The sequence below is a fragment of the Pelecanus crispus genome, chromosome 12 (assembly GCF_030463565.1).
Source record: "Pelecanus crispus isolate bPelCri1 chromosome 12, bPelCri1.pri, whole genome shotgun sequence".
NCBI classification, from domain to species: Eukaryota; Metazoa; Chordata; class Aves; order Pelecaniformes; family Pelecanidae; genus Pelecanus; species Pelecanus crispus.
Window position 1 is genome coordinate 4,101,501 of NC_134654.1, and position 9,162 is coordinate 4,110,662.

Here is a 9,162-nt window from a genome sequence, read left to right on the forward strand (position 1 = left end):
CTAAGCTAATACATGTCTCTGGCTTGCTAAAGGGGAAACTGTCAAAGCAGCAGGATGGAAATCAGAAAGTCAATCGGGGAACTGAAGGCAGGACCCAAGAAAATTGTTGTAGGAGGCAGTCCTGCAGAACTCGTAAGCATCTCATTTAGATAGATCAATCTCTTTTGCCCCGTGTTAGCATCGGTCACAAGTACCTCACCGTGACAAAACTGTCCAAGTCATACTGAAAACAACCACAAAAATCAGATCGTGAATCCATTACTGCATTACTGCTGTCTGCTGGAAAGCCTCATGTGTGAACACCATCAGACAGCGAGATCTGCAAAAAACCTCGTCACTTAGGTACCAAAGCACCATTTATGGAAACGGCCGCCTTGAACACTTCTGCTTCTAAGTCTTCTTGTCATTGTTGAAAAAGAAGATTCGAGGTATCCGAGTTGCTTTAGCGATTCTGAAAGCATTACCCACTGAACCTACTGCCAGCAGGACAATCCCCAAAAGCCAGGCACGCTATCTGCAAGCTTTCCAGCAAACAGTTCCTACAAGCACTATACTGGAGGGTTGTCCACACAGGCATCATTTGGTGCAGTCAAAGGTTCATTATATTATAACCATGCACCGTGCTCAAGGGAAGGTAGATACCAGTAAGACAACAGGATACTCTTTTTTTTCTTTTTTTTTTTTTTTTTTTGTTTTTATGAGGAGCAGCTGAGGGAACTGGCATTGTTTAGTCTGGAGAAGAGGAGGCTGAGGGGAGACCTTATCGCTCTCTACAACTACCTGAAAGGAGGGTGTAGTGAGGCAGGTGTTGGGCTCTTCTCCCAAGTAGCTAGCGATAGGACGAGAGGAAATGGGCTCAAGGTGCGCCAGGGGAGGTTTAGATTGGATATTAGGAAAAATTTCTTCACTGAAAGGGTAGTCAAGCATTGGAACAGGCTGCCCAGAGAGGTGGGGGAGTCACCACCCCTGGAGGGGTTCAAAAAACAGGCAGACGTGGCACTGTAGGACGTGGTTTAGCCTAGTCTACCCTTGATTGGTTTAGTGTGGACTTGGTAGTGTAGGTTAATGGTTGGACTGGATGATCTTAAAGGTCTTTTCCAACCTAAACGATTCTGTGATTCTATTCTGAAATATTTTTCTTCTGAAGGAGGCAGATTCCTTACATTCAAATAGAAAAAAAGTCTTACTCATCCTGCAAACTGCTGATAAAGCATATCTATGATGATCATAATAGTCAGCACTTACATAGCACTTTTCATCCTTAAAGCTCTTTGCAAACACTAACTAATCAGATTAACCTTTTCCAATTAAAGTTACAGTGAGAGCTTTGGAAGACCCATCCTGACACGGAAGGGCTCACTTTCCAGCTTGTTAGGAACTAAATCTGCTCTTGTTCAGCCAAAAGGGGTCTTGCCAGGAATTTATCTGGCTAACCTGTAGCTAAGCAGACTGCCTGTGTGCTCTTTAATGCGTAGCTGCATCTCTGGATTTCAGCAAGATCTTTTACACTAATTGCAGAAGTAAGAGAAATCAGGCAGTCTTCACTTGTATCCTGCCCCTGTTCTCCACATGCACCAGAATTTTGTCAAAATTGAGTTAGTTTTGCATTAGATAGCATTGTTTTCCCCTCCAAGGTGAGGCACACTTCAAGGCTTGAACTCTTAGGATTTGCAACAGGGCAGAAACAAGATACAAACCCAAGCAGAATCCTTCCTTATTTTCTGCTGATTAGACGTAAATAAAAGTAGCACATCCCAGCCTTCCTGACCTAACCGAATGCCAACGTTTACAGTCACAAGACCACAGAACCATCCCCAAATTCCAACCGCCTGATTCAGCAGCTGATACGCTATATCCCAGCCGTAACAGATCTCACAACCTAGAATTCATGAGCCATGTGCCTTGTCCTCCAAGTGCAAGGAAGCAGGAGACTAAGTGTGCTCTTTCTGGGGCCAAATGCAATTGGGTTCCAAGGCAAAGCACCAAGCCCTGTCTGAAAGAAACAATTACGTTGGACAGACCAGCTGGAGGAAAGCGCAAAGAAAGGTCTAGCAATCACTTTACCCAATTTCTGAATGAGAAAACAGACTGTGCCTAAACCTTAGATGTGATTTGTAATGAAATGGTGCAATCCCCTCTTTCTCCTTTTCTTCGGCACGGATAGATAAATTTACCAACCACCAGTTTTACTACTTCCCTCCCATACGGTCATGCCAAACATTTATTTTCTGATCAGCTGCCTAGCACTGCAGCACGACAGCTGGACAAAGCAGTCCACAGGCATCCTCAAAGCCAAATGGAGACAAGAATGATACCCAACCAGAATAATATAAGAGCAATCCCTTAATTTGTTGTTTGCTGACCCCTCTGCCCAGGCCTCCTAAGCATCAATGCTCTAGAACGATGAGTAAAACAGGAGATACAACAACAGTATTTATCTAACAGAGAACTGAACACACGCACACACACAAATTATCTGCTGCATGCAGCTTTCTGCAAAAGCATTTCATGAGCATTCATTTATTTGACCTCATAACACATTTAACATCAGCAAAAACCATGTGACCTTTTAGAAGTGGACCAAAAAAAAAAAAATTCAAGTCAGATGGTATCAAAGCACAGACTAAGATTAATTGCAATTCCCATTCTCTGTACCGTGCTGAGAAGGCAAACCAAATTGATCTCTTTGCTTAAGGCAGGGGAGAGAATAAAGATTTGTGAGCTAAGATCTTGGCAGGAAACCCAGGTAAGAAACTGCCTTGAAAGAAAACTTCAGATAAGCTCATATATGATAGCCATACTTTATAAAGACACTACCTGTGTACAGCATTCAGCCTGACAGTCTGATTGCTTGTGTGCGCTATCTACCAAGAGCTCTGTCCTTATCGTAGTAAGGGAGAGGAGGGAAAAACAATAGGAAATGCATTCTTACGTCCTATGAGCACAGCTACTAGCTTGTAAGGACCCATTTCTGTCTTGAATATCATCTCGAAATGTATTAAATACGATCCACGGCTCTCAGCAATGCAAAAACCAACCTCCGGTATTTTTTTCTGTCCTAGTGGCAAACACATTCAAATTAAAACCCATTTAACAGCTAACGGTGCATTCATCCTACTGTAGAACAAAGGCATGGGGATGACTTCAGGCTGTGCCTCTGTTTTTTCAGAATGATGAGTTAATGTTCATCAGCCTCACTGACAGCGGGCATTAGTGGAGTCATTGATTACTTTATCATTGTGCCCAGTACTGAGAGGGAGATGAGTATCTGTCACCAGCAACATAATCCAGTAGTTTTATCACTCTTGAAGACAAATTTATCTCTGGGATGGACGCACCCAAGTCGATGGAACAGAAATCTGTGTATATTAATTAGTTCACAAGAAGTCAGAAAACTGGTTTAATCAAAAGGAAAGAATTCTAGGGAAAAAAGCGTATCAACATCATTTATTGTTGTTATGGGTGAGAGACTCAGCTGAATGTACTGCTTGCATGCAGGGTGTATGTTAGGGCTGCCCTGCTTAATCCTGCTAAGTTTTAAGCAGATGCCACCTCCACGAAGGAAAAACCATGACACACATTTTGCCATTCAGACAACTTTCTGGTTCAGTATTCACCCTCCACCTGTCCAACAGCCACTTTTCACATGAAGCTGTTAGCAATTCAGGAAACACAAAAAAGGAGAAATGCCAAGTCTGCACCAAAAACTTGCCAGACAAGGCTACTGCTTGTACAAGTCCATATGCCACAACGGCAGAGAACAAATACTATCATACACAAGGCTAATTTTGCATAAAACCCATGTGCAATGCAGCTCAGATGCAAACGTCCCTGTTCATTCTGGCAGGACAAACAACAGGTTTGTTGGGTCTGAGGGTTTGTTTTATGGATTATTTGATTTTTAAGATAAGAAACTTTAGTCAGTTAAACACTTACTAGAACACAGCAAATGCTATAGAAAGCTGCCTGTAGTAGCTTTCAAAAAACATCTTGTCTATTTGGAAACTCAACCTTTCTTCTTTGGTGTCTCCTCTCATTAATATAGAAAAAGCTAGAGATATATTTATGTACGCTGAGTGCAATGAAAGCACAAGAGGAATCGGGTTTGGAGAGTTCTCGGATTCTACAAGGTCACAAACTGCAGCAGCCTGCATTGCTCTGGGGTCTTAGGTGAGTCTAGGAAAATGCTTGAGGCAAGCACACTTACTTACCAGGGTTTTCTTGACATGGAAACTGCCTTAATGTTGCTTAATGCATTGCAGTTTGAAGGAGGAAGGCTAGTCTCTAAGGCGATATGCTGAAATTGGAGCCTGGGTTTAATGCCCAGCTTTGCCGGTCTTCCCTATGGAATAAAAGTTAGTGTCAGAATTTCAGGTGCTGAACCCTCAGAGACACCTGGCACAGCTAAGGAGCTTTCATACTCTGGTGATGGCGTACTGCAACAAAAGATCCTGGTTTGGGGCAGTTCTGGAGATCCTCACTACCACACAGGACTGCAACAGCTTTGGAAAAGATGAAACCAGATCATCTGAAAGTAGGAGGGTAGGAAGTACGTTGTGAAAGGCCCTGAAAGAAAGGATGACCATTCTGAATTTAAACACGGAACACAAGGGAAAGCCAAGAAAGGAGTTTAAATAGCATATGGGTGTACACAATGTACCTTTACTCCTTCAGTATCAAGTTTCTGAAATGCACCAATTTCAAACACTTGATAAGGCGACACCGCATGCAGCTAAGCAGTACTCGCACGATCAACAAAAGTCATTACTGATACACGAACTCTAAATGTCCTTCTCTAACGCCTGCGCTCCTTCAAGCTCATTCTCCAAACCCTGCAAGCCCTTGGAGACAAGGGAAATGGTGGGAGATGGCCAGCACGAATCCTCTGCATTTACTTTTATCAGATACATGGACACAACTGCAATACAAATAACAGAACGGGGCAGGTTTCTCACTTAGCCCGCCTTCAACTAGAAATATATTTACCCCCTTTATTCCTCTGGTTATCTCCTAGAAAGCCACTTCATTTCTGCAGGCCCTAGTTCTCTCTTCTGCACACTGGAAAGGGCACCCTTCACTGCTGGGAAGTGCTTTATGATTCTGGGAAAAAGGATCTGGATGGGTGGATGCAAAAAGGCAATACCGATGGCAAACTATTGCAGACAATTGCCAGGTACCCGCTAGAGGGCATCGAGGAGAAATTCAGCAAGGAGCAATGGCAGATCAGCTGGCCTTAGTGAACCAGGGACAGGCACGCCGCCAACCATGCTGCACCTGCCGTGCTCCACATACCACAGCCAGCCTGTCAGGAAAAACACCAGCGTTATTATTCTGCTGAACAGCTATCAATATTAAAACTGTCAAAACTGTCATTGCAATTATATTAATCGCTTTTTAAGGGGGGGGTGGTGTGGTGTGGGTTTTTTCCTTCTGTTTTTAAAACCAGGCAATATGTCAGTCTATGGTCCAGCAACAATCTTCCCATCAAGAACAGACTCAGCACCCCTACAACAAACTTCCTGGTCCCTCTCCGATGGAGAAGCTTTCTACGAAGATGACGTGGAACATACATTACAAAGGAGTTGAAACTTAGAAGGAACAAACAGCAAGTCCTTAAAACTCACTTTGGGTTGGGATGTTTTTAAGTCTGTCTAGCTTTGTCACTGTATACACTATTAATCCATAACTTATTAAAACCAAAGCAATTTATGAAAATCTTTTTAAAAAATTGTTCTTCACATAGTTGATTTACCTTCTGTCAATTTGGAGATTAAACTGAATTTAAAAGTTTCACTTCTTATTTTTTTAAATAAGTAACACCCACATCAGTGCATTTTCAGATTCTCAAGCGCAACCGTGAGGTGAGAAGCAAGTCCAGAGGACTCCTGCATTCAAAGCAAAAGCTCTCTTGTACTGAACCACAGCACACAACTGACTGGAAAACGAAGGAACAGGTTAAACTCAATAAAGACAGTGCAGAGATGCTTCTTTCCTGGCTGCAGACTACAGAGACCAGATGACTGCAAGAACTTTCTGAATTTATTTACAGATCTAGGGCTGGACTCGGACCATTCGGTGTCTGAACTGCTAACTCATCTCTCCCTGCATTTCAGAACAAAGCACACTGTTCAAAACAATCCACTTGGACACACCACAGACACCACTAGGAAGCAGCGAAGGGAAATCATTCTGGAAATTTTAAGCAAATTCTTCCCTTGACCATTTCATCTCAAAAGGCACAGGACAGCTAGGACAGACATCATCTCATAGGGCTGCCTTCAAAATTTGTTACCTTTTCTGGGCCTGTCGCCGAAACCACACAAACATGGACTGCAGGATTCAGCCTCTACCAAGGAATGACTGACACCTCTGGCTGAATTCTCTTCCCACTCTCCTACGAGTTGCCTGGCAGCAGTATCTTTGCAATGCAGAAGAGCCTGTGCTACTGATAACAAGCAGCGTGGCAAGCATTATAGCTGCAAGCTGCCCACCTTTGCTCTGCAGGTACGCTCCATCACAGCTGAATTCAATAACCAGTTACGATAGATGCCAGCATGCATTACCAAACCGCAGGAGGAAACATCGGTGTAGAAAAGCATCGCGGCTGGCCAGGACAAATTTGAAACAAGCCAGCACTTACTTTTGCTCCTACCAGCACATCCCACTTGTGCCACAAATAAACAAAAACTGCAAGCTGAACTAATTTAAAACACAAACGACTCCACTTCCTCCTTTACATTTTGCGAAAACTCACACCAGCATCCCCCGCAATGGGATAACAGTTCTTCATCTGAATTGGCCAAGTAGATATGATGCACTCGAGTGAGAGAACAGCAATGGCTCAAGCACACTGCAAGATGTAGCTCTTCAATTCATACCCATCCTTATCCTAAAGCTACACGTTCAATGCGATGGTCACGTTTGGAGCCATAGATCAAGGACATCGTACTTTGCCAGTATTACACATACACAGAGTTCTACAAAATGAAAGAAGATCCTTGCCCTGCTATTCTAGTACCAACCTGAACTGAAGACATCAGGGAAAAAGCTCTTCCCATCCAACTGACCAACTACTGACAAAATGGAAACACTCTTTATCTTCCCAACTTTTCTTCCTCGCTTGTTTTAATTGTAGAACAGTTTAGCTATCCAAATCACCTCTTATCATTACATTTCTTTTCTGCTCCTTACATCACTCTATTATCTTTCTTTTTGGCAAATGTAGGCATGACTAGGATTCAATTAATTTGGTCTGCTGGATGGATCATCCGTTTCCCTGATAAAGGCTGGGTACTGACAGGGAACACGGTGAGAACGTGTATCTATTGCAAGTATCCTTGAAACATCCTGGAAGTCATTTGTAGTCGAAAGAAGGATCTGCCATAGCTGCCTGTCACGACTTACTATTTGCAAGCTTCCCATGTCAAACCCTGTAAGTTTTCATCTGCTCACCAAACCCATCTGCTCAGAGGGTCCTTCCCAGGAGCATCTTTTAACTAGCCTTACACTGCCCAGAAGCATGTCTGTCACAGGAGAGACAGTGACCTTATTTTCTACTCTGCTACATCTGTCTCTTTCTGAGTAATGCTAAGATAAGATGAATTTTGACCGATCTCTGCCAGTAACATTTTTTATGCAACACTTACTATATTAATGAGGTACATACTCTCTGTGGCAGTTCAGTCTTCTAGCTTTCATTTCCACTGAAGGCATAGCAACCCGCACATCAAAGGGACAAAATCAGGTGAAGATTTATAGCTTGAGTCTTCACATGACAGATACTTTATAACTAAATCTAGTCTAAGACGGTCAAGTCAGCTGTTACCTTACCAATTTTTGTCATTAGTTTCTCCTGGATATCCTCACTAGCCTGCATGTTACTGCCAAGGAACGTGAACTGACTCACCTCTTACAGTTCTGTGCCCACTGACGCATGCTTGAGCTGGGAGTTCCTGGGATTCTCGTTAGACTTTCCCCCCCCGCCGATTATTAACTCCATCTTTTTTTGTGATGCTGAACAATCTGTTTTTAATAACATATTGTTCGAGCCATCCTTTAGTAATATTTCTTAAGTGAAATGTCAGTCTTCTAGAGTTCTGTGGCTGAGCTATGCAACGCCTCGGTCATACCGCACTACATTTTCGTCCTCATAATGAAGTCACTGCCAATGTGAAACAGGAGAAGTGAGAGTGTGGTGGCTTTGACACCACTCTGCCTTCCCTCTCAGCACATCAGAAAGTTCTCTGAAGGGCAAATTCAAAGCATCCTCGGCTTCTGAAACTTTTAATAGCCTTTGCTTGACCTTGGGAGTTTAATTCTGGACAAGCCACAACGGCGGGGGGGGTGGGCGGGAAGTAAAAGAGCTGCATACTTTTGTGAGTCAGCAAAACATCCCACCTTTGAACATGCCATACCCACATTTGAACAGGTGTAAAAGAAACCATCTCTAGCTGGACGTGTAAGCCTGTGCAAAGACACCGGAAGGCACCTCTTACGGGTTGCATTCCCATAACTTCCAATGACTCACATTGCCTGGCACTAACATTTGTTAAAGCAAGAGTGAAGCAGGGATAATAGCTATTTACTAAAAACAGAGGAGTGTGATTAGCTTTAATTAGCATTGTCAAGCAACTTGAGATTGTCAGGTACAAGATGTGGGAGAACTAAGTCTCATTAATTATGTTATTTCCTGCAGCCTTAAGTGGCTTGGCCAGTCCAGTGATGCTTCCGGAGACGAAGCTGCTCCCGACATCTGATACATCCCGTATCAGTGGGTGAAAACACTCTCAGACACGCCTGGCAGACGTGGCTATCAAGTAGAGGGTCGCAAAGCCAGAACGCAAGAATGATCAGCTTATTATTTGCTGCAAGACAACTACCTACCCTGAAAAACGAGGAACAAAAAGGCAAGTAAGGCATGGCAGAAAACAGAAAGAGAACCGACTGCCAAATTTCATGCAGGATGAGGAGCAAGGACTGATGGGGGCAACACGGACCATCATTCCATCCCAGGACCCAGCACTTCCGAGCAGCAGCTCACCCAGAAAACTTGGTTTTCTTCCCCCCAAAAGACGACAAACTATAAAATGCCTTTGTTTTGGGAAAAAGAGATCCGGATCCTCAATTGGCATGGCACCACCAACAGCCATGCTGGTTTACCAG